At 44.1% G+C, this 25,828-nt stretch overlaps 2 long non-coding RNA genes across 2 annotated transcripts; both read left to right on the plus strand.

The window, feature by feature from the left end:
• The first annotated feature begins 382 nt into the window (after positions 1-382).
• LOC140693239 (uncharacterized) lies at positions 383-6,767 on the plus strand. The gene is made up of 2 exons (XR_012068963.1): positions 383-469; positions 6,590-6,767. It is a non-coding gene; the product is annotated as an uncharacterized lncRNA (long non-coding RNA).
• Positions 6,768-16,042: 9,275 nt separating this feature from the next.
• Positions 16,043-23,373, plus strand: LOC140693238 (uncharacterized). Its single transcript, XR_012068962.1, has 4 exons — positions 16,043-16,317; positions 18,982-19,132; positions 19,890-19,997; positions 23,136-23,373. It is a non-coding gene; the product is annotated as an uncharacterized lncRNA (long non-coding RNA).
• Positions 23,374-25,828: the final 2,455 nt, after the last annotated feature.

The raw sequence follows: 25,828 nt of genomic DNA on the forward strand, positions 1-25,828 counted from the left end.
TAGGGTCAAAGGGCATAATCCAAAGAGTTTGGAAAAATGCTTTCAAAGTTAGTAAATAGTCCTTTTTCTCTACCCAGAACCTTTTGTGGGTTCTGTTAGTAAACTTCACCTTGAACCAGAAGATACTGTGAGTTATTTCCCAGGTCTTACTGGAGGAAGATTTTTGGTGATAAATTGCCCACGTTATGAGTGACTACTTCAGAGTTTGGTTACTTTTGAACTTATTCTTGCTGGCCTACTTTCGGATGAATACACAGCATCTACATTAAATCATTAGTTTTCTTTCAGACAAATGACCATTGCAAGTTTAATAAAACAAATTTAATTCAAATAATATAAGAAAATGAAGATTTAAGATATTCTTAAATATTGTTTCTCTTTCAGAATGGCCATCTTAACTCTAGAAGAATATCAGATCTGGAGTGTGAAAAATGTTCTTGCCAATGAGTTTTTGAATCTACTTTTCCAGGTATGTTTAAGGTAAATGACAGAGACCGAGGGCAGTGGTACCAGTAGTTCTACATCTTTTCCATTATGTAGTAGTTAGACAACTAGACTACAAAACCATATATTGTCAAAAGAACTGCATTAACCTGTACACCACCAGCAGATGGTAAGTTAGAGCGTGCGTGCTTCTTAGAGTCACAATGTGCATGATAGGAAAGTAGAGTATAGCTGATAATGTTTATCTTAATAACTCATGATAGAGCAGATTGTAGACACATAGAAAAGCATTTAAAATGTAAAAGCCATTATAATTTGCTATTTTTCTTTACTTTTTTTTTAAGACCCTCCCTAACAAGTAAGGCAGTGTGGACAGAGACATAGATCATAAGTTGGCAGCTGTAAATTTTTCACAAAGTATACCATCTTTCCAGTTAGGAGGTTATTTTAGATGCAGAGCTGTTTCTTAATTTTCTTTCTTTCTTTCTTTTTTTCTTTTTTGTAATTTAATTCTTTAGAAGGTCCAATAAAGATTGAAGGAGAAAGGAGGAAAGAAAAGCTGTCAGGGGTGAACATGAAATCATAAAACTTGCCAGATTTTAAGTATTTTTCCAGTTAAAGTAGTTCTCTTTGCTCCAATTTAAAGAAACAACTTATAGTTTCCCATTTTTCATAATTCTTCAAAAATATATGTTGATTTAATAGTATTTTACAGGGGGGAGGGGTGTGAGTAGGGACAGACTGGAAGTTCAAGATTTGTAAATACTGACAGGTATATATAGAATAGATAAACAAGCTTATACTGTATAGCACAGGGAAATATATTCAAGAATTTGTAGTAGCTCATGGTGAAAAAATATGAAAACAAATATACGTATATTCATAAAGGACTGAAAAATTGTGCTGTACACCAGAAATTGACACAACATTGTAAATGGACTATAACTCAGTTAAAAAATAAAAGATATAACTGTTAGAACACTATAAAAAAAGTAGTATTTTAGATTTTTTTTTTATTTTATTCTCCTTTTCTTATAAAAGCACCCCTATGAAGATCAATAAGGCTTGATATCTTCATATCTATCATGATCCTCCATTGTGAATACAGAGTAACCTGCCTGTGGCACAGCTATGTTAGAATAAATGAAAATTGAACTCTTCCTGACAGCTAATATCTAATGTATATTTAAAGCATATGAAATCTGATAAGCCTGTGATGCCCATTTAAATCAATCAGTTGCTCCACTGTCAGTTATCTGCCAGGATCTAAGTTGATATGTCTTTATAAAATATAAATACATATAAAAATAATATAAACCTACTATAAACAGAAATGACTTGGTTAGTAATATGAAAATTGAGCAGCTATTTTTATCTCATTTAAAATGATGCCCTCAATTACTTTAAGTTATCATTAATTATATAGATATTTTGACCACTGAAGTTTGTGTCTGAGTCATGTTGCAGCTCTTACATAGCAAAGCATTTTGAACTTTTATATTGCCTTTCCTATTTTCTCATGCTTATCAGGGACTTGCATAGGCACTATTTTTTCTATGACTCTATAAACAGATGTATGCCTGAAATTTTCTTTTGTGTCTCAGGGTTTCTAGCATTATATTACTGACAGATTTTTTATTGGTTAGCAATCTAATTTTTTTTCTTGGTATATATAGTCCTTTCAGTTTCAATTTTGTGTCAATTTCTGGTGTGCAGCACAATGCTTCAGTCATACATGAACATACATATATTCATTTTCATACTCTTTTTCACCATAAGTTACTACAAAACTTTATTGGATATAGTTCCCTGTGCTATACAGTATGAACTTGTTTATAATTTGGGAGTTTGAGATTTCCAGGTACTAAATATTAACATTACATTTTATGATGCTCACTTTATCCCATATTCAGACATGCTTTTAAAACTTTATTTTCACTTAATATATAAGCAAGCAGGCTTACTCTAAATTGTTTTATTTTCTGTCTGTTTCTAAAATAGAATTAGCTAATAAATTCAGTGATAAAAGCTTGAATTATACTTTTATTTTATTTGCCAAGATCCCACTCCTGGCTGACCATTTTGGGTATTTAAGTATAAAGTAAGTAAATGTCAGTAGAATTAGGAAACCATTCCTGTGGTAATATTATTTTCAGTCCTTTCAAATAAACTCAGTGCCCAATATTTTGCAGAGGAAGCATTCTAAACATGACCAGGATCTTCTATCTTATACGTTTGTCAGAAAGTATCAAATGTTAAACAGTTTGATAAACAGAATAGTGCACCACACTGACCCCTACCTATATCCATGTTCTAATCCTGAAATCTGTGAATATGTTATTTTACATGGCAAAGGGTATTTTGCAGATGTATCAGGTTAAGGACTCTGAGACAGGGAGATTAGCCTGGATTATCTACATGGGCCTAGTCTAACAACAGGAGTCCTTAAAAATTGAAAATCTTTCCCAGATGTGGTCAGAAAGATATGACTTTGGAAGAAGGATTAGAAAGCTGTAAAGCTGTTAGCTTTGAAGATAGAGGAAGGGTCATGGGTAAAGAAATGTGGGTGAACACTAGAAGCCGGAAAAGACAAGGAAATATATTCTTCCTTTGACTTACAGAAGGGCATACAGCCCTGCTGACATCTTGATTTTTAACCAAGTGATACCTGTTCCTGACTTGACCTACAGAATCATAAAATAATAAGTTTGTGTTGCTTTAAGCTGCAAAATTTGTGATAATTTGTAACAGCAGTGATAAAAATAAGTATAGGGGAGGTAATCCAAATTTATGGATTGGAGGGTTCAACATTTTAAAGATGTCAGTTCCCCTTCAACTGATTCAAAGATTTATATGTGCACATCAAAATCCCCAAAACTTAATTGTTGTTACTGTTTCTTTGTAGAACTTGACAAGCTGATTCTAAATACATAGAGAAGCTTGAAGAGCCAACAATAGCCAAGCTGATATTAAAGAACAATGTTAAAGAACTTATTATAAAACAATATTAAGTCTATGTGATAACTACCTAAAGTTAGACATATAGACCAATGGAACAGTATTGAATTAAACCCTGTACCATACATGAACAGTAATTTTAGATAGATTATAAATCTAATAAATTTGAAACAAAAAGCAAAGCATCTGGGGGAGGGTAAAGCTCAGGTGGAATGTGTGCTTAGCATGCATAAGGTCTTGGGTTCAACTCCCAGTACCTCCATTAAAATAAATAACCTAATCCCCCACCAAAATAAAGCATCTAGAAAATAGTGTAGGAGATATTTTAATGACTTTGAAGCGGCAAAGAGTTCTTAAACAGGACACAGCACTAAACATAAAAGAAGAGTTTTAAGTTGGACTTCAGTAAAATTAAGAATTATTTTTATCAAGAGATACCATTAAGAAAGTGAAAAGCCACATGGTGCGAAAATATATTTGCTATATCTATATCCACCAAAAGACTTGTATCTAGGGCATATAGAGAACAAAAACCAGTGGAGAAAAAGGCAAAACCTCAATATTAAAATGTGCAAAAAAATTGAACAGGTGCTTCACACACAAAAAGAAAAATCCAAATAAGCTATGAAAAGTGGCTGAGCTCGTTAGTAATAATAAAAATACGTACTAAAACCACACTTGGAACACCATTAGACATCCACTAGAATAGTTAGTTGTTAAGTGATATGAAGCATTGGTGAGGGTAACATGCAATGGGGACTCTTACGCATGGCCAGTGGGAATATAAATTCTTACAAATAATTTGAAAGTAGGCTTTTTGAATGAAAGTTATATATGTATATGTGTGTGTGTGTATATATGTACACACACACACATATACATACATACAAACACACACTCCCTGTGTACCCTTCAGAAGCTTCTACATCAGAGCACAAAAGGACATCCAGAAAATTCTCATAATCACTATTTGTTATAGCCCCAAATAGAAAATGACCCAAACACCTGTCAACAATAAATACATAACCATAAGTGGTGGCACATGCATACAAGTTGTATACTTTAAAGCAATAAAAATAAATATACTAGTTTACAGAAAACACTAGTGGATGAATCTTACATAATGTTGAGTGGAATGTACGGGACTAAAAATTTCAAAAGCAAAAAAACCAATCCATGGTGGCTGAATTTAGGATGGTGAATCCATCAAAGGGGTGCCATAGTATCTGGGAAGAAACCCAAAGTGGAACAGCAGTGTTCTGTTTCTTGACTGGATGAAGGTTACATAGATGTGTTTACTTTGTGAAAAATCACTGAGCTGTATACTTAAGATATGTTCACATGTAAGCATGTATATTATATTTGCATTTTTTTAAAAAAATGTTTGCTTGCAAAAAAAGATATCCAAAGCCTAAGTATTTATCAGTAGGAGAATGGATAAAACAAATGATAGTATATTCAAACAATGGAATACAATTCAACAATAAAAAAGAATCAACTACTGATACAAGGATGAACCTCAAAAGCCTAATTTATACATTTCATTGTCAGGTAAATTTTAACTCAGAAGGTAAACAAAACTATAAGCAGGCATGTGCCCTAGGGGGAGGGGTGCTGAAGCCTTTGTCTCCTCAGACCTGTGCCATTACTGGCACATCTCGCAAGAAGAGAGGCAGGGCTCAGCCACAGCTACCATCTCCTCCTGTGCATATTGCCAGGGCGGGGGCAGGGCTGAGACCTGAATCTGCACGTGGGGGCCCCACAACCTTTTAGGCAGGACTGAGACTTGTTTATAGCCTGAGGCAGAGAGGATTTTTCTACCCTGACACCTCAGAGAACTTGTGCCGCCAAGGGAAACAAGGAGCTCAGATTTGGCACAGAGCGTAGGCGGGGCTGTTCCGTGGTCTTCCCTGAGCCCACCTACAGACCGCCTACCCGAGGCAGAGCAGGCAGCTGCACAGAGCAGCGGAGCGACCAGCACCAGGAGAGGGCAGGTGGGCAGCCACCCACCTTCCTGGCAGGAACACAGCACCTGACCACAGTGCTGGGACAGGGTGTGATCTGCCCACCTGCTTCCCCCTAAGCACAGCATCTGACTGTGGCATCAGGAGGGGAGTGACCTGCCCACCCACTGGATAAGAGTTCAGCTCCTGACCTAGTGTTAGGAGGGGGCACAATCTGCTGGCCAACAGCCACTGAGAGCAGCACAGATGAGGGTGCCAACAGAAGGCCTATGAAACAGCAAGCTGAGTTCATGAAGCAGGGCAAAGACACAAAGACCTCTCGATAAAATCATTAAGGGCACACCATCTCCAGGATAAGTAGGTAACTGCTACTCCTTAAGCCACGGTGCCAGAGAGATATGAGCAATGTGAAGAAGCAGAGAAACCACTCCCAATGAAAAGATCAAGAGAAATCCCCTGAAAGCATGAACAAAGAAATAGACATTGATGGTCTATTAAATCAAGATTTCAAAAAAGAGTGATCAAAGTACTGAAGGAACTAAAAGAAATAGTGTTTAGGTATATAAAATGTATCAAAAATGAAATAGAAACTATAAAGAAGAACTAGGTAGGATTAGTAAACTCATTGGCTGAGATGAGAGCTGACCTAAAGGCTGTGCAAAGCAGACAAGAAAATACAGAAGAATAAATAAGTGACCTAGAAGACAGGACAACAGAAAGCACCCAATCAGAACAGCTGAGAGAAAAACAAATGAAAAACAAAACAATATACGGGACCTATGGGGTAATATAAACTGTGCCAATGTATGCATAATAGGAGTTCCAGAAGGGGAAAAAGAACAAAGCGGATTGAAAAGGTATGGGAAGGACTCATGACTGAAAATTTCCCAAACCTAAAGAAGGAATCATATCCAAGCACAGGAGGCTCAGAGGGTCCCAAGCAGGAAGAACCGAAACAGACCCACATCAAGGCATATCCTAATCAAGATAGCCAGATTCAAGGATAAAGAAATGATCCTAAAGGTAGCAAGAGAAAAACAAAGAGTGAGTTACAAGGGAACCCCCATAAGGTTTTCAGCTGATTTTTCTACACTATTTACAACAGCTAAGGCATGGAAACAGCCTAAAATGTCCATCAACAGATGACTGGATAAAGATGTGGGATATTTATATGATGGGATACTATTCAGCCACAAAAATTGACTACATAACGCCATTTGCAGAGATATGGATGCTCCTGAAGAATGTTATTCATGGTGGAGCAGTACAGAAAGAGAAAGAGAAATACCATGTGAGATCACTCATGTGTGGAATCTTAAATATATGCAAGATCTTGTGGTAACTCACAGCAAAAAAAAAAAGTGACAATGAATATATGTACGTTCATGTATAACTGAAAAATTGTGCTCTACACTGGAATTTGTCATAACATTGTAAAATGACTATTACTCAATAAAAAATGTTTAAAAATAAATAAAATAAAATATAACCTTTAAAATATTGTATAATGAGAGGTGTGATGTTCTAGTATCTGTTCTAAGAAGTACGTTAGACACACATAAGAATAGCCAATGGTCAGAAAGATCACATGTTATCAGCTACCACCCCATGCAAATTAATGACATTTAGCAGATATTCATATATGTGTGTAAATATATAAAATAGGTATTAGTCTATATGTAAATCAAATCAAATATTATATTATAATCTAATGTAAAATCATATCAGCAAAAGCACTGTGCTGACATAAGTGTCTTGGTGTAAACAGATTACAATTTTTTATTGAGTTGTCATAATGGGATAATATTGTGAACCAAGTGGAAATTGTAAAAAAAAGTTATCCAAAAAAAAAAAAAATCCTGACTACATGAAAAGATGCAGTTACTATAAGGCCTTTCCCATTATTTACTATCAGTGTCAGAAAGTCTTGGAATAAGTTAGGAGAATTAAAAACTCTAACAAGACACAAGAATGCACTCTCTGTTAAAGAAAATAAACGAAAAGAAAAAAACAAATGAATAGACAATTAAGGTCCTACAGATAAAAATACCAATTTTTATGGGAAATAGCCTTAAAATAAAAAATAAGGAGATTATATTCTAATTTCACCTTTTGAATTAAGATATACAAAATTTAGCTGAATACCTTCGTATTTTGCACTTATGAAGAAAAAAATGTATTTGCAATGAAAAAGCAGCCATTACCCTGCCTTTTGAGTATTCTAAAGTTTTAGGTCTGAATATATTTCATCTTAAATGATCTTAAGCACTATGCAGTGGTTGGTGTTTTAAAAATACCACTGTGTGTGGAACTTCTAAAAGTGCTTCAAAAAATTTATATTTTTGTAATAATTTAGCAATGGCCTGGATATTATTTTTAAGAAGACAACTCACCATGGAATACTGCAAGATTTTTTCAATGAGTTTATATTCACACATGTTTAAGATTGTCACTGTATTATGAGAAAATGTCAACCGTGGCAGTATTTTGACTTGAAAATGAGATAAGCTGAGAAGCATATTTTAAGTATAAACTAAATGATTGCATTCCTTTAAAGACAAGAAAGTAAAAGCATGATAAACTCTGACTTTGACACACTTAAAATATAAAAATTAACATAATGTAATTTTACACACTTCTCTTTAACTCTCAGTACTTTCTCAGCCCCTTTCCCATTACACCCGCGTCCCCGCTCCTGACCCTTGGTGTACACACCTCCGTTCACACGGAGAAAGGGGGGACCCGGGCGGTGAGGACCAGGGGAGCGGACACTCCCGCGGCCCGGATGGACACGGACACTCACACCCGCATCCCCGCTCCTGACCCGCGGTGTACACACCTACGATCACACGGGGGAAGGGGGGACCCGGGCGGTGAGGACCAGGGGCGCGGACACCCCAGCGGCCCCGATGGACACGGACACTCACCCGCTCCGGGCGGGCGAGGAGAATAGTCGAAGCGGGCCCGCCAGCGCACCCGTCCCCTCCTGCCCTGCTGGCCGGGGCCCCAGCTCGGTCAGGTCCACACACACCCCGGCAGGAAGCGGGCTCAGGCCGTGGGAAACCGGTGTAACTTCAGACAGAGAGCGGGGAGCATCCTCCCGCAGACACGCAGGCAGCGCTGTCCTGGAGCCTCCTTGGCGCCGCCCTCTCAGCCCTGAGGAAAGCAAGCTCCGCCCCCAGGGAAGACGCTGGCTGCTGACGCGGACTGCGCATGCGCACCGCCACCTAAGACACGCTGGCTTCGTTCGCCCCCTGCAGGTCCTCGAGGGCGGTGCAGGATACTCGGAACTCACTGTAGAACACAAGACCCCTCCCAGCCATGATGCTAAATCAATGGAAATCTCAGTGCCCTGGCCTCTTTTTTAATGGCACTGGTGATGCTCTCATCCAGCCATGCCTGCTCTCTTGCCTGGCACATGCCTCAGTCCTTGGAATCCTGCCTGAATCAGATTCTGTTCTGGAGGAAGGACAGGTGCAGAAGAATCTCAAAATTCCAGACTTAGAAGATGACCAGGAACCCAAACTCAACTCTGTCAACTCCCTGGGGTCCCCTGAGGAGTGTGGTTTTCTCAGAACCATCTGCCCTGTGTCAGGAGCAGACCAAGCCTCAGGTAGCTTAGAGATGCTATCATGCAGCACATGCTTTGGATGGTTCTCAGTTCTGACCTGCATGATCTTGAGACCCTTTTGTAACTCCTAACACTCTGTTTTCTCATACCTATAGTGATGGTTATTGATGACTGAGTTAAACCTCTTACAATGCTGAGGTGCTATTGTTCCTTGGATAACAGAATATTTTGAAGGGATCAACAGTTTATCACTTCCCCCTAATGAAGTATGTTTTTAAAACTAGAAATATTTCAGGGGGCACTCAGGTCCTCCTCTTGCACCAGTTCCTGAGGTGTTGGCAGTTTCTGCTCTGAGCTCCAGATCCTGATCCTGCCGGTGGTCTATGGTGATGCCAGTGTGTACATGCTCTTCCTTTTGCACCGGTGTGGAAAGGAGACAGCCCTTCCCCTACATGAGGCTGCAACACGCTGACACTCAAAGCAGGCACAATGAAGAACCAGCTAGAGTCCCCGGTACCAGCTGTCCCAGGTAGAAACGTCACCTTCACCACAGTGTTCCTGTGCTCCTATCAGGCCTTCACTACTCCCAGCAGGCCATGCATGAGCAGTGTGACAGTGTGACACCTGCACAACATGGTGGTGATGATCCCACCTTATCTGTTTCTTTTTGGAATGTCCCCACACCTCTCTGAGCTTCACTTTGCTCTTCTCACAGGCAGAGTTGTACAGGCATGAACCTCACAGGGTTATGGTAGGTAGTCACGGTAGCTGCTCACCCAGTGGCAGGCTCTGCCGAGAGGGCTGCTGGGAGTGCTGTGTGTCTTCACACTTGTCCTTCACTCTCCCCAGTGAAAACACTCTTGGCCTTATCCTTCCCTGGTCTGCGGCCTTTCTGTGCTTGCAAAAGAACATGGAAACTATCTGCAAAGAAGTTTTGAGGTTCTGTCCATCTGGTCCAGGAAATGCTGACTCTCCGAGATGTGCTGTTGGGTGGGCTCTCATGGGAGGGGCTTGGGCAGGACTTCCCTTTGCAATAAGCTGCCCCACCCAGCCCTTTCCATGATCCAGACTCCTGGGACCAGGGTGCAAATCCCCAGCTCCGCACTTGTCAACCATGTGACCTGGGCAACTTTCTCAAACCCAAGCTTTGTCCACCCACGGTTAGCAGAGATGGGGGATAACAGGATGTCCCGCACAGAGTGTCTGTGCAGATTAAGTGAGGTAGAACAGACAGAACAGTGGTGGGGCCTGGCCCATTGGTTGACAGAAGGGAGCTCACCATGTGCAGCAAGTTCCACGGGTCACCCAGCAATCTGCCCAGAGGCTTAGCCACTCCATCGCTATCATGCATCTGAAGTCCACTTAACCACATGGGAGAGAAACAAACACATATTCTGAGTGTAGCTACCACAGGGAAAATTGCATCTGAGCGGGGAGTAATACCAGAGGGTGATCAGGATGGAGGAAGATGCCCCCTGGGTTTGAGCAGACTGGAGCTGCCCTCCAGAGCCTGGGGTTAGTGAGGATGGGCTTGTAGAAATGCCCCTCTCCTTTACCCATCAATGCTGGGTCCTGCGGGTACTGAGTCCCACAACCGGTGTGCTGCTTGGGTCCTCAGCACAGAGAAAAACCCAGGGGTTCCCACAAGGCTTCGGCCACATCCTCTGCTTCCTGAACTCCCACTCTGGTGACCCCACCTGGGATGCAGAGATGAGGTGAGGCAGGGACCTGTGCTGTCAACATCACTGCTCTACCCTGGGAATCTGGCACACAGTAGGTGCTTGGTAAGACATTGTTGAATGAACAGCAATACTGGGCCAAGTTTCTGTGGGTGTCTGTGCCCCCAGATCAGGGACCCCTCAGGGCCCACCTCACAAGTGACATGAAAATAATAATCCCACCAGGAGCAATAACAGTTCCTCAGAATAAATGGGCTTTTCCAAGCACTCTCCACCTGTTGCAAAGGCCTCCAAGCAGGGAAGTAGGCTGTCAGGGGCAGCACTGCACTCTCCACTGTAACAAGGAGAAAGCCAAGGGCCACAGAGAGGAGTGCCTTTCCAGTGTCACTGCTCACTTTCCCACCTTTTGGGAGACCAGGAGGCTTTTCTACTACATTCTGGCTCTGAAGCCCCAATACTGTGTGGACATGCCTCCCTCCCCGGAGCAAGGAACCACTAAGTGACCTGTCACTTGTCACCAAGCAGACAGGCTCATTCCAGCTCATTGTGCCACCAGCAGGTTGTGCTAGAAGCAGAGTCCTCTGGGAGACATCACACTCTCCCAAGCTGGAAACAGGTGAACAGCTCACAGGTTTCCTGAAGAGGATGGTCACATGGCCTTGATCTGGCCGATCAGCATTTTCCATCCTCCCTGGCCACTGTGATTGGCTCAAGGCTGGGCACCAGCCCAATCAGGCTCCACGGAGGTCAGGCCTAGTTGCTGGAATCCTGGGAGCAGAGAAGTTCTATTTCAGTTGGGAGTTGAGGGGTGGTGATGTCAGCCTGTGGCAGTTGGTGACTATCTTGCTTTATAAAGGCAGAGCCATGTGAAGATGACACCAGTGGCAGAGCCCAGAGGTGGGGAAGGATGACTTTTGTTGATGTCACTGAGCACCAGGTACAGACCTGCCTGAAGCTATCTCCCTGTGGACGTCTCAGTTAGGTAAGTCATTCTCTCCTGCCCTGTTTGCTTCTTAAAGCCACTTTGGTTTTCTGTCACTGGTTTTAAGAAAAAGTTTGACTATTCCTTCAAGCTGGCTAAATGGAGACCCTGGAACTGCAACAGTGAGGTGACAGGCAACAATGTGGCAAATAGACTCCAGAGGCCTCTGTTCAAACAGGGGATTGTAAATGACAAGGGAGAGTACACATGGCCTCAGTGAACAGATTTGCTACTGGTAGCTCCCAGTTCCTGGATATTAGAGTGCATGCACTCAGCCAAGTCTCAGCTCTGCTGTCACACCTGCTAACCCACAACTCTCCTCTCCCACCTGCCAGGCCTAGGGGGGGCTGGACACCCCCGGGCACCTGAAACAGCCCAGGGCTTTGTGTAGTAATTTACACAGGCTGCCCCCAGTTCTGAGGGTGAGGGTGACTGGGTTCCAGTTTACAGAGAAAACAGACTAGACGTTCTCACTGGTGAGATGTGGGGGTGGGACCCCAATCTACCATCTGACCTATGACTTCGGAGTGGACAGCCTCCCCACCCTCAGCCAGGATGCTTGCTAAGCCTCGGGGCTCAGGAGTCCTGTTCCCTCCATCACCCCTCCTGGAGGTGAGAGTGGGGGGCTCTTCTCTATACAACATTCACCCCTGCAGGGGCACACGTGTGACCTCACAGTCTGTCATCCCTTCCTTATGACCTGGACCTCCTTGATGTGTGAGCACTGCAGATCATGGGTGCACACGTGGGCAGGTGCACCATGACTGAGAGGACAGCACTCCAATTTAAGCCCCCTCCATGCTCAGATGATTACATCCTGGAATTGAGGGGTTCCCAGGGGTCAGGTGGCCAATTCTGGCCTTAGGGGCAAATTCTTATCACCCAGGGGGCTAATTTTTAAATTAAATTACACATTTACAATTCAATAGTCAAGCCCCTTTCTAGGCAGCCTTGTAGCCTCTCAGCTTTTACCCCTCGCTGTGACCATGTTCTAAGCTTCAAACTGAGTGCCATTATGGACATGAACATGTCCCTGTCATGTGTCACCTTCACAGTAAGCGGCCACCCCAAACTCCCCTCCTTTCCCCTTGTCGATATCTCCACACAGGGAGTAGGGCCCTTTTGATGCAGTTGTGCAAATGTGTGAGCTAAGGGTTTAGAATGTCCAGGCTAGGAGGGGTCTGCTCCACATGGCAGGGCAGGTGGGCTGGCAGGGGGTGATGGTTCACTTGTAAAACCTCAGCTGGTTTCAGGCAGTGACAACAGACTGGCAGCCAAGGGCTCAGCTGGTGCAGAGTAAGCGGATTAAATGTGTTCACCCAGACGCCTTGGGGGTGGCAGCCCTGGAGTACGACTACAAGTGAGGAAGGTGGAGGGTCCCCAGTGCCTGGACCTCCACCTTCTAAAAATCAGGACTGAGATGTGGCTTTGAAATCAGAACACTGGAGTTCAAAGCTTCTCCCACCACTTTGTCAATAATTCAAAGCAAATGAGCCTCAGTTTTCTCATGTGTAAAATGAGAACTTTGAAGCCTCTCCCTCTGAGGGTGTGGAGGGAAGTAAATGCGGTGACAGCAGAGCACAGGAGCTGTCTTGGCTGAGCCTGCATACAGGCAGGCCTTTGTTGCTGCCATGACCACTGTCTTCCAGGGCAGGGTCTGCACTCGTTCCCTGTGAAGGTCCAGACAGTAAACATTCTAGGCTTTGAGGGACCTACAGTCTCTGTCACAACTACCACCCTCTGCTGTTGGAGGGCAAAGGCAGCTCCTGCAGTAGGTAGTCCAGGCTCGCACCCCCGCTTCCTGACATAAGTATTCCTGAGATACAATTTTCACATAACTTTGTTGGCTTTAGGTGTGCAGCATAATGACTTGTTACATGTGCATATTGTGAAATGATCAGTTCATTAACTTTACTTGACGTCTGTCATCACCCATAGTGACACACTATTTTCCTTGTGATGAGAAATTTTAAGAAGTACTCTCTTAACTAACAAATGCACAACGCAGTGCTGTTAACTACAGTCACCTTGCAGTACATTATGTCCCCAGGACTTGTTTATCTTCTAACTGGAAGTTTGTACATTTTGATTATCTTCCCGAATTTCAATCACCCCCTGACTCACCTCTGGCAACCACCAACCTGATCTCTGTTTCTATGTGTTTCGGTTTATTTTGTAGATTCCACATATAAATGAGATCATAGGTATTTGTCTTTCTGTCTTATTTATTTCACTTAGCATAATACCCTGAAGGTCCACCCAAGTTGTCACAAATGGCAGTATTTCACTTTTTTAATGTCTGAATAAGATTCCATTTTATATACATATATATGCATCACGTTTTCTGTACCCATTCATCTGCTGATGGACACTTAGGTTGTTTACATATCTTGGTTATTGTAAATAATGATACAGTGAACATGAGGGTGCAGTTGTCTCATTGACATAGTGATTTCATTTCCTTTGGATATATTTCCTGCAGTGGACTTGCTGGATCATATGGAAGTTCTAATTTTAAATTTTGGGGGAGCCTTCTTACTCTTTTCCCGAGTGATAGCACCAATTTACATTCCCACCAACATTGCACAAGTTTCCCTTTACTTCACACCACCACCATCACTTGTTATCTCTTGTATTTTGATGACACCCACCCTGACAGGTGAGAGGGGGTATCTCATTGTGGTTTTGATTTGCATTTCCCTGATGGTGAGTGATGTTGAGCACCTTTTCATGTACCTGATAGACATCTGTGTGCCTTCTTTGGAAAAATGTCTATTCAGTTCCTCTGCCCACTTTTTAAATCAGATTGCTTGTTTTTGCTGTTGAATTGTAAGAGTTTTTTATATGTTTTGGGTGTTAACCCCTTATCAGATATATAGTCTGAAAGTACTTTCTCCCCTTCTGTCTGTTATCCTACCCTCTGCTTTCTGGATGACAGGGGTCCAGGCACTTGGGAATCTCTGCTTCTCACGTGTTTCCAATGGTGGGTGGGTGAGGGCTGTGTTCTGATAAAAGTGTGCACAACCGTGGGTCACTACCCCTTAGTTTAGAAGGTGGGCTCTGAAGAGTGCAGTGTGGGCAGGGATGTTTCCCTGAAGTCATCATTTGGATGGTCATGTGCTCTGGAACTCACATCATCTAGCCCGGGTGTGATGGGGCAATTTGCAAAGGGAGGACCTTGTAGCTAAGACACTGACCAGGTGATCTTGTGTCTTGTTGGAAGGACCTGGAAACAAAGTTGTGTGGAACAGGGACTCCTCCAGGTCACAAGGCTCAGTTCAGACTTCTGGGATGCAGAGACCTGCTCAGAGCCACTGTCACTGAGGAGGGAAGGGCCTCAGGCAGGAGGGAGGAGTTGCTGGATTTCACTTGCCCTGTTTGTCAAGTTTCAGCTCTGGTGATGTGTGGAACATGGGCTTAGCTTTGGGAATGTAAGAGGAGAGGTTCCTGGGGAAGGGCTGGCTTTTTCCTCTGATTGAGGTCCTACTGTGTGCCAATCACAGCAGTCCTCTGAGTCAGGGCTGGAAAGCCAGGCACAGAGAGGTCAGGGAGTTTCCAAGTCACACAACATTAGGGGCATCATTAGGGTCTGATGCAGACCTGACGCCCAGCCCACATTCTCTCTCCTTTCTCAGGACCATCATGATCCCACATGTCAGAATCACCCAGAGAGGCCCAGGTATGGGCACTGGGACCTTTCCTGCCTAACATGCCAGGAGCCTTAAGAGGGACGACAAGACACTTCCTGAGTCCATGATGCCCAGAGGCTGCTCTTAGCAAGAGGCTCAGCACACACTCCTGGATGAATCCTAGCTCTGTCCTGAGTCACTCTGTCCTCCCTGCCTCAGTTCTTCTGCCCACATGGGGCTGCAAACAGCAGCCACTTCACAAGGGTCTATGGAACCTCCAGGATCCTGGAAGCAGCGCCCTCACACAGGGAGCACGTTCTCCTTAACTTTTCCTCACCTCTTTGCTGGATGTAGAGTCCCAGAGGGGCACTGGCTTGTCCCAATTCTCACCCCAGATCAGGGTCCAGCAGGGGGTGGTGTCCAGGCTGGACTCTGTCCTCTGCCCCTTTTGGGGACCCTCATTCATTGCACCTTGGCTGCCTGGACACTGTCTTCCAGGGGCCACTCTGTGCCTCCCACACCTACCTAGCATCCACCCACCCTGGGTTACTCCAGCGCCCTCTGGCCCTTGGCCACACACCTACTCCGTGTTGAGTGGAAATGAGGTGACCGACATGCTGGGCCTCCTGGACAGTCTGGAGGAGCCCGATATCCCCAACCTGCCCACCACACCAGGTGCCCAAGATGGGGAGAGGGTGTGCCTCCATTCATACTCTGATTTGCTCAGATTCTCAGCACCTACTTTGCTGGGTGGATATGGGGGCAGAGGTATGATGTAAAAGCAGGAGACATGGACAGCAGACCATGAGAAGGGGGCTAGCCCAGGCTGGTCTCATAACCCCCTTAGATTTGACTTTATCATCTTTAAAGTGGGACAGACTCTTGTGAGGTGAGCAGGATCCTGACCCATAGCCAGGCACTGTCCTACACACCTTAGAGAAGCTTACTGACTCCTCATGAAAATCTGTGGGGCAGGGACAGGCATTATCACCCATTTCTGCAGAAGTAACTGAGGCGCAGAGAGAACAGCTGAGGTGACCACCCCAGATTACAGAGCCCAGGTCATCTGGTTCCAGTGTCCAGGCTCATGGTAAGTGCCCATTCTGGGTTTTCCTCCTCCCTTCATCCTCCACTGGGACCCATGGCCGCAGCCTCATCTCAGTGTGATTGTTCATGGGGAGCAGGGTGGTTGCACTGAGGGCCCGTTTCTCTGAGGACTGCTTTCCCAGAAGGCTCAAGGGGTTGACTGTATTCACTACTGGACACCCAGGCCTGGGCCCAGGCCAGCCACACTGCAAAGCCTGAATCAGTGATTGTTGAGTGAATACCTGAACCTCTGCGTGTATCTGCATGTTGCCCCCATTTCCTCATCTCCACAGCTGGCTACCCGGCCAAAACGTTGTGTAATCAGGCCTGGGCCAGGGACAGTCAAGGGGACCAGAGCTGCTCAGCTGGGGACAGGAAGCCTCAGGGGCCCTGTGGCTGTCCCAAGCACCTCCTGGGGCAATTCACAGGGAAACCCAGACAGCTTCCAGGAACAGCAATCAGGTCCCAATCCCAGGGGTATAGGGTAGGTCTTGAGGGGTGTTCCTGAGACTGACTTTGTGTATGAAGGGGGCCTGGGGGTCAGGCTGCTTTCAACGTCCATTCCAGGCCCACACCCCTGCTGGCAGCATGGAGCTAGTCATAAAGGACACAGGTCGTGGGGCCAAGGCTATAGCAGGGCTCTGCTCCCTCTCTGTGGCTCAGTGTCCTCATCTGTAACAGAGAACTAGTAACAGGGCCATGGGAGGGCTCACTGAGACCCTCCTCTGTGGCTTTGGTTGGACACTGCCCTCTCTCTGCTCAGTGGCCTTCTCTGTAATAGAGAACTAGTAACATTTTTCTTAGCCCGTTTTGGCCCCATTTTTCTGAGTCTCTTTCTACATTGGGCCCAGGGCTTTCACAGAGATCACAGACTTGGGATGTAATCAGAGTGTGGTCACAGCCCTAGTGGTCTCAATTGAGGCCAGAGGAGCTTCAGGGGGGTTGGGAATCCAGAACTGCTTCATGGAGGAGGTAAGATCTGAGCTGTGTCCCCAAGGATGAGCTGTCATCTAGCTGAGGCCTGGCATTGAGCAGGACCCATGTACATGGTTAATGAGGGTGTGAATGAATGGATGGGCACCCCTCTAACAGAGAGTGAGGGGGGAGTCCCCTAGGCCAAAGCAGGAAACACAGGGCACCCTGGGGGAGCAGAGGGCGGGGCTGCAGTGTGATGCCTGCCTCACCCTTTATGGGTGTCTTGCCACCACTTTAGCGTGTGTTCTGGTGGATTTAGAGCCCTTTCCTCTCCTCTGCTAAAGTATCCTGCTCTTCATTCCCAGCAACATCCGCCTGTGTCACCTCAGTGTCCCCAAGTGGACCTGGACCTGTCTTGTGGGAGATTGTGAAGAGGGATTTGGTGTGCATCCCAAGAATGAAGTGGGAGGGAGAGGATAATAGGGACCTCCATAGGGGATCATGGGCTGGGAGACATCGGAGGGGTGCGGAAGGCAGAGCCTCAGAGCTGTAGGATCCTGCTAGTGGTGGCTCCTTCACGAGGGGCTTCACAGGAAGGAAGCAAACATGGGGTAAAGGCAGAGCTCAGTTTGGGGCTTGCTGACATGGAACAGCTCATCACAGAGATGTCCAGAGGAGCTGGATGTAGGGAACGAAGATGCCACTGATGTCAGGGTCAAAGCCTGAGACCCAGATGTGGTGGGGCGGTGGTGCAGGGGAAGGGGCTTGAGGATATCAAGATGTTCATTCATTGGGGTCCTCAGGGTGGGGACCTTCATGTTCATTTCATAGCCACCTGGTGCCTGACAGAGTTAGGCTTAGGGAGGTCACTGAGTAGACACGTGCCGATAACCTAGATTCTCCTCTTTCCACATAAAGTCCCTGGTGTGAAGCCAGCAGGCACTCTTCAGAGTCATACACCCTCACCCATGGGCTCTCTGTGTGCCTAGAGCCCAGTGGCCCCTTACCTCCCACTCCCCACTGCAGGACCCTTTGCACACCTGCATTTCCACAAGCTATAAAACATCTTCTCTTGCTGTGTGTTTACCCTATGAAACCTCATTGCCCCAGGAAGAGAGAACTCACATCCTTCCCTTATTAAATTGGTAAAGCCTTTTGTTCAGAGAAGCCCCTGACAGATCTCACAACCAACAAGGTACCTGTGCATGAATTGATCATGCAGCCCCCTCCTCCTTGTGTGCACAGCACCCCCCCCAATAACAGACCCCACACACTCAACATTGGCTCTCGTGTAGGCACCTCTTGCCTGTGTGGCCTGATGTTGCCTATAGCAGTGTCCCTATTGAACTTTCCTAAACCCTTCTCAGACGCTGGTAATTCTTTACCAACCCAAGTAATTAGCCTGCCATTGTGCCCACAACACCTGAAACAGAGTTGACTAAATTATGCAGACTGATGATGCAGGTTAATTTGCTATAAAGGTGAAATCAAGGTTTACAAATGAAAGCAACATACATACTCAAGGCAGGACTAAGAACTCACACGGATAACTAAGACCCTCCACATACATCCCACTTTGCCCTTAGGGCCTTTGGGATGGCTGCTCTTTCAGCCAGGCTCTCTCTCCCCCTGCTTCTTAAACACCTCCAGGAATCTGCTCAAATGTCCTCCCTGACCTTATTTTTCTCCATGGAACATATCACCTCCGGACATTGTATATATTTTACTTAATTTTCTCTGTGTCCCCCACCAGGCTGTCTGCTGCATGTGGATGGAGACCTGACTGCTTCACTACCTGCTGTGCCCGGTATCTGGAACCCACCCAACACAGTAGGACCTCAGAGATTGTGTGACGGGTGTGTGATCACTGTAGGCCACAGACAAAAGCCTTCCCAGCAGTCATGGTAAGAGTCATTCATACTCTACTTACTGAGCCCTACTGTGTGCTGGTTACTGACCTGGGTGGGAGGCATGCAGTGGATTAGACACAGTGAGCACACACAGCATGTTAGGAGGGACCTGTGCTCTGGAGAGCACATAAGGCTGGGGGAAGTCAGGAGTGCAGGAGTGGAGGAGAAGAGGGCCAGGTGGAGACAGTGGTGCCAGAGGAGACAGAGAGGTGGGGCCCAGGTCGTGTAGGGCTTTATGGCTCCTGTGAGGGCTTTTCCTCAGGGCAGCGGAACCATGGCTGGGTACGGAGCAGGGGCCCGTGTCCTGAATGCTATGCAGGAAATGGAGCAGGTGTCTGCTGGGGAGATGTGCTTGGAGGAGGCTGTCCCTGTAGACTGTGCAGGCAGAGAAGGCTCCTCTGAGGAGGTGACATCTGAGCTGAGCCCTTGTATGGACCGTGTTTCCACCTTCTGTAGACTGGATGCTTTCATCTGCCCTGCAGCCCTGTGCAGGACACACCCTGTTCTCAGTCACCTGGACTTGGCCTCCTGCCTCCCTTGTGGGCCCTCCCACCCCAGAAGGAGTCCTTCTAGATCTAACTCACTACCTCCTCCACTGGACTTGGACTCACACTGAGCCACTGTCCACCTGCCCAACTCACCCAGAGTCAAGTCCAGAAACTTGGGGGAGCCCCTCCACCACAGAGCCCATGAACTTACTCAAATGGCCAGTCCTCAGCCTGCTCACATGCCTCACACTCCCCTCCTGCAGAAACCCTGTGACAGATCATGTCCACAGCACCCTGCTCCTCCGATCCTGACCCCAGGCTTTCCCATGGGGTGTGACCCCGCATGGGTTGCAGTCCCCTCCTCCAGTCTGGTGAGTAGAAACTACCTTTTCTTTTTTCTTTTGTTAATATATTTATTTTTTTAATTTTTATTTTATTGAGTTATAGTCAGTTTGCATTGTTGTGTCAATTTCCAGCATAGAACATAATTTTGTCAATTGTGTTTACTCTTTCAAGAAACCATCTCTTGGCTTGATTTTTTCAAATGTTTCTTATATCTCTATTTTATTTATTTCCTCCCTGATCTTTATTATTTCCTTCCTTCTGCTTACTTTTGTTATTTTTGCTCTTCTTTTTCTAATTCTTTTAGGTGGTAAGTTTGATTGTTTATTGCAGTTGTTCCTCGTTTTTGAGGTAGACCTGATTCTCTCGCTATAAACTTCCCTCTAAGCACTGCCTTTTCTGGATCCCATAGGTTCTGTATGGTTGTGTTTTCATCATCATTTGTCTGAATGTGTTTTTTATTTCTTCTTTGATTTCATCATCCACCCATTTTTTTTTAAAGTAGTATGTTGTTTAACCTCCATACTGTCATTTATTTCTCCTTTATTTTTCTGTAGTTCATTTCTAGTTTCATGGTATTGTGGTCAGAAAAAGTTGCTTCAAATATTTTCTATCTTCTTCAAATTGTTAATACTTCTTTTGTGACAAAGTATATGATCTATCCTAGAAAATGTGGTATGTGCACTTGAGAAGAATGTATGTTCTATTTTAGGGAAATATAATGTTCTGAAAATATTACCCAAGACAAATTGTTCTATTGTATCATTTAATTTCTATGTTGTCTTATTAATTTTATGTATGGAATATCTGTCCAGTGATGTTAATGGATTGTTAAAGTCTTCTACTGTGATTGTGTTCCGATCAAATTTTCCCTTTTTATCTGTTAGTATTTTCTTGTTATCTGTTATGTATTTAGGTGCTCCTATGTTGTGTTCATATATGTTAATGAGTGAAATATCTTCATCTATGACTCCTGTAATCATTATAAAATATCCTTCTTAATCTTTCTTTATAATCTTTGTTTTAAAGTCTATTTTATTTGAAATCACTGTTGATATTCCTGCTTTCTGGTCATTTCCATTTGTGTGGAATATCTTTTTCAATCCTCTCACTTTCAATCTATGTGTGTCCTTCTCCCTAACGTGGGTTTCTTCTATACAGCGTATTGTAGATACTTGCTTTATTATCCACTCTGCACTCTATGTCCTTTGATTAAAGCATTTAGTCCACTGACATTTATATTAATTATTGATAGAAATGTGTTTATTACACTTTGAACTTTGTTTTGCAGTTCATTTTGTATTTCCTCTTTGTTCCTTACTTTTTCTTTTTGTGGTTTGATAATTTTCCTTTTTATTATCTTGGTGTCTTTTTAGTTTTGTGACTCTATTGTAACTTTTTGGCTTGTGGTTAACCTACTTTGTACATATATTAACCCATTACTATATCTGTTTGTTTTAAACAGATAGTAATATAAGCTCAAACCCATCCTACCAAGAACAAAAAAGAGAGAGAGACAGAGAGAAAGAGAGAGAGAGAGAAACCTGTATATTTTCTTGCTCGCCTCTCCCACCCTTAATGATTTAGATGCCCTCTTTTATGATTTCATGTTTATTCTGTTGTAATTCATTGTAGCAATCACCTTTCCAATTATGGTTTTCTCCTTTTTGTAGCATCCTGCTTCTTTTCTATTTAGAGTAGGTCTTTCAATATTTCCTTTAGCATAGGTTTAGTGTTGCTAACTTCTTTTAGTTTTTGCTTGTCTGTGAAGTTCTTTATCTCTCCTTCTATTCTAAAGGATACCCTTGCTGGATAAAGTATCCTAGGCTGCATCATTTTTTCATTCAGGACTTTGAATATACCTTGCTTCTCCCTTCTGGCCTTTACTGTTTTTGTAGAGAAATCAGCTGAAAGTCTTATGGGGGTTCCCTTGTATCTCATTCTTTGTTTTTCTCTTGCTGCCTTTAGAATCATTTCCCATTCTCAACCCTGGTCATCCTGATTGTAATATGTCTTGGTGTGGGTCTGTTTGGGTCCTCCTTGTTTGGGACGCTCTGTGTTTCCTGTACTTGGATATCTGATTCCTTCTTTAGGTTTGGGAAGTTTTCAGTCATGATTCCTTCAAATATCTTTTCAATCTCCTTTGTTCTTTCTTCTCCTTCTGAGAGCCCCATTATGAGTAGGTTGGCATGCTTTATGTTATTCCATAGGTCCCTTATATTGCTTTCATTGGTTTTTATTTGTTGTCTCTCAGCTGTTTTGTTGTCCTGTCTTCTAAGTCACATATTCATTCCTCTCAATTATCCAGCCTACATTTTACATCCTTTACCTCAACTCTCATCTCAGCAAATGAGTTTTCCAATTTTCACTGGCTCCTCTTTAGAGTTTCAATTTCGTTATTTGACATATTCTCTGTCTCTATACACAATCTCTTTTAGTTTCTTCAGTACTTTGATCACTCCTTTTTTGAAATCATCTAGTAGACTATCAATGTCTATTTCATTGATTGTTCTTTCAGGGGGTTTATCTTGTTCTTTTAATTGAGACAGGTTGCTCTGCTTTTTTATCTTGCTTATATCTCTCTGGCACTATGGCTTATGGAGTATCAATTATCTACTGTGGTCTTTTAAGAGTTTACTTATTTATATAAAATGGATGCAGAAATAAAACTAAGCACAAAGAAATTAGTTTTAAAAGCAGTATAATCAATAACAGAAGAACATATTGAAACAAGATAACAATTGAGTTAGGATGAATTTTTAAAATATTAAAGGAAGAAAAAATATTTGACAACAGAGTATAATCACAACAGAAGAAAAAAACAAGGATAAAAATGAAATTAGACAAATTGAAAGATAATAATAAAAGTATTTTAAAAGAAAATTTTAAAAGGGATTAAAAATAGAAATATAAAAATTATTTAAGAAGTAACATTTAAAAAGTAAAAGAAAATGGAACAGAAAAAGAAAAGAGTATGTTCCCATGGAGATTGTGTGCCCTTAGTAATTTTATCAAGAGGTCCTTCTTAAATATGTGTGGTTACCAAGTCTTACTTCTGTGCCTTTTGTCTGTTATCCCTTTGGTTAATGATGTGGCCATTAACCTGTTAACCAGAGCCTACCCTGGCTATTGAATGGGGACTCCTCTTTGTTTTGTGGTTGTCACAGCTCCTGCCCTTGCCTTGCTTCATGAACTCAGCTCGTTGTTTCCAGAGACCCTCTGGTCACACCCTTGGTCTGTGCTGCTCCCAGTGCCTGTAGGTAGACATGTCACATCTCCTCCCAGTGCTGCATCTTGGTGCTGCACTCCTGCATGGTAGGTGGGCAGGTTGTGCCCCTTCCCAATGCCGTGTCCAGGTGCAGCAGTCCTCCACAATAGTTGGGTTGGTTGCTCCCATATTCAGTGCAACTCCCCACTCCACATCTGTTCCACACTCTGTGGGTGGGCTTGAGGCAAATGGCCACACCAGCCCTAGTCCCTGCTCTTTGCCAGAACTTTGCTCCTTGTTCATTTGTCTTAGAGGTGTGAGTTCGTAGAGGCACCAGGACAGAAACTTCCTATATGTCTGGGGATGTAAACAAGTCTCAGTCTCACCTATGAGGTTGCAGAACTGCCAGGTACATATTCAGGTTTCAACCCCATGTCTGCCTGGGTGGGTATGATGGCTGTGGCTGAGCCTCATCTCTCTTATTCTGAGAAATCACCAGTTATGTTGCCATGAGTCAGCAGAAACAAAGGACGAAACACCCCTTCCCCCAGGCAAGCCAGCAATATTGCTTTGCTTTATTTTTTTTCTTATTTTATGGGAGGCCCAGGCTGTTCTGACCTGTATACAATCCAAGCAGATGTCCACAGCACACTGCAGTCCCCCAGGGTTACCTATGTACAGTCATCCAGAGTCTGCCTGGATCCAGCAGCCTGTCCCTTCCCATCCCTGATTCACTTCTAGGTTTGGGGGTTGTTGTCACACTTTGTGCCCATTTAACTTAATTCTGTCAGTCAAGGGTGGTTCTGTACACATCTGGGCCTCAGAGGTTCCCTGTCCATCCTGCTGACCTCTCCATTGGAAAGAGGGAGACCCAGTAAACCAGCACTATCCCTCCTTTGCTGCTCCCTCTTCAAAGGACCAACCCAAGCCATTTTGCATTTTCTTCCTTCTTTTTTCCTTTTCTCCTACCAGATTGGTGGCACATTTTGTCTTTTGAAGATGGCAATGTTTTATCAAAGTTCAGCAGATGTCCTGAGTGGATGGGTGTGTCTGTGAATGTCAGTCTTGGTGAATTTATTGGAGAGGATAAGATACAAGCATCCTTCTACTCCACTATCTTGGCCTTTCTGCAAGAATATACACTCTTAATAATTTTGTCATAAGGTTATTTTTAACTATGGGTGGTTGCCAAGTCTTCCTTCCACGCCTTTTGCCTGTTATCCCCTTTGTTGGTGGTGTGGCTGGTGTTCTGGTGGCCTGAATCTGCCCTGGCTATTGAGCAGGAGCTCCTTTTTTTCCTGTGGTTGTCACACTCCTGCCCATATCCTGCTGTGAAAACTCCACTTGCTGGTTCCAGAGGCCGTCTAGTCGTGCCCCTGGTCTGTGTTCCAGCATCTGTAAATGGTTGGTCTGCACCCCCCACCAGATGCCTGGTCCCAGGACCACACTTGTGCAAGGTAGTTGGCAGGTAGCTCCCCTGCCGCATTAGGTCCATGCTTTGTAGGTGGACTCAGAGGAAACAGCTGCACTAGCCCTCACCCCTGCTCTGTTCCAGAACACTGCTTCTTGTGCATTTGTCTTAGAAGAGCCAACTCAGAGAGGCATCGGTGTGTAATGGTCCCTTCTTCTTGGGACTGTAAACAAATCTCATTCCCACCTATGAGGTTGTGGAGCCCCTAGGTAGGGATTTGGGTTTTGACCCCTCCTCTATCTGGGAACCATGCACCAGAAAATATAGTGGCTATGGCTGAGCCTTGACTCTCTTCTCCCAAGAAGTCTCCAATAATGGCACTGTGGGTCTGCGGACACAAAGGCTATGGCTACCCTTCCCCCCAGGGCACACCAGCAGTGTTTTCTGCCTTTTTTTTTATTTTATGGGGGACCCAGGCTGTTCTGTATACTCTCCCAGCCATGGCACACAGAACATTGCAGTCCCCCAAGGTTTCCTCTGTAGAGTCAGCCCGAGTCCTCTGCTCAACTCAGGCAGGCTGTCCCATCCCACACCTGCTGGTTCGCATCTAGGGCTGGGGATCGTTGGGACCCTTTGTGCCCCATTAACTTAGTTCTGTCAGTCAAAGTCTATTCTATACAGATCTGAGCCTCTGAGGTTCCATCTCCATCCTGCTGAACTGGCCATTGGAGTTGGAGAGACCCAGTGTATTAATGCTATTCCTCCTTTGCAGCTCCCTCCCCATTGGAATGGTCCAGAACTATTTTCCTTTTTCTCCTTTTCTCCTGTTCTCCCACCAGATTTGTGGAAAATTTTATCTTTTGAAGAAGCCAATATTCTGTCAAAGTTCAGCAGGTGTTCTGGGTGGCGGGTGTGTCTGTTGATGTCACTCTTGGTGAATTTGTGGGAGAGGGTGAGCTCTGAGCATCCTTTTTACTCCACCATCTTTCCTCCTCCTTCACTCTTTTTCTTTTGATTGGAACATTTAGTCCATTGACATTTATAGTAGCTATTTTATAGATGTGGGTTTATTGCTATTTTGAAATTTGTTTTCCAGTTGATTTTGGTAATTATTTGTTTCTTTCTTTTAATTATTTTTATTTTTGTGGTTTGATAAATTCCTTTTCTATTAGCTTGGTTTCCTTTTGGGTTTTATGACTCTATTATATACTTCTGATTTGTGGTTATCTTGTCATTCAAGT

This window comes from Vicugna pacos, unplaced genomic scaffold (assembly GCF_048564905.1).
Source record: "Vicugna pacos unplaced genomic scaffold, VicPac4 scaffold_19, whole genome shotgun sequence".
In the NCBI taxonomy this organism is placed as follows: Eukaryota; Metazoa; Chordata; class Mammalia; order Artiodactyla; family Camelidae; genus Vicugna; species Vicugna pacos.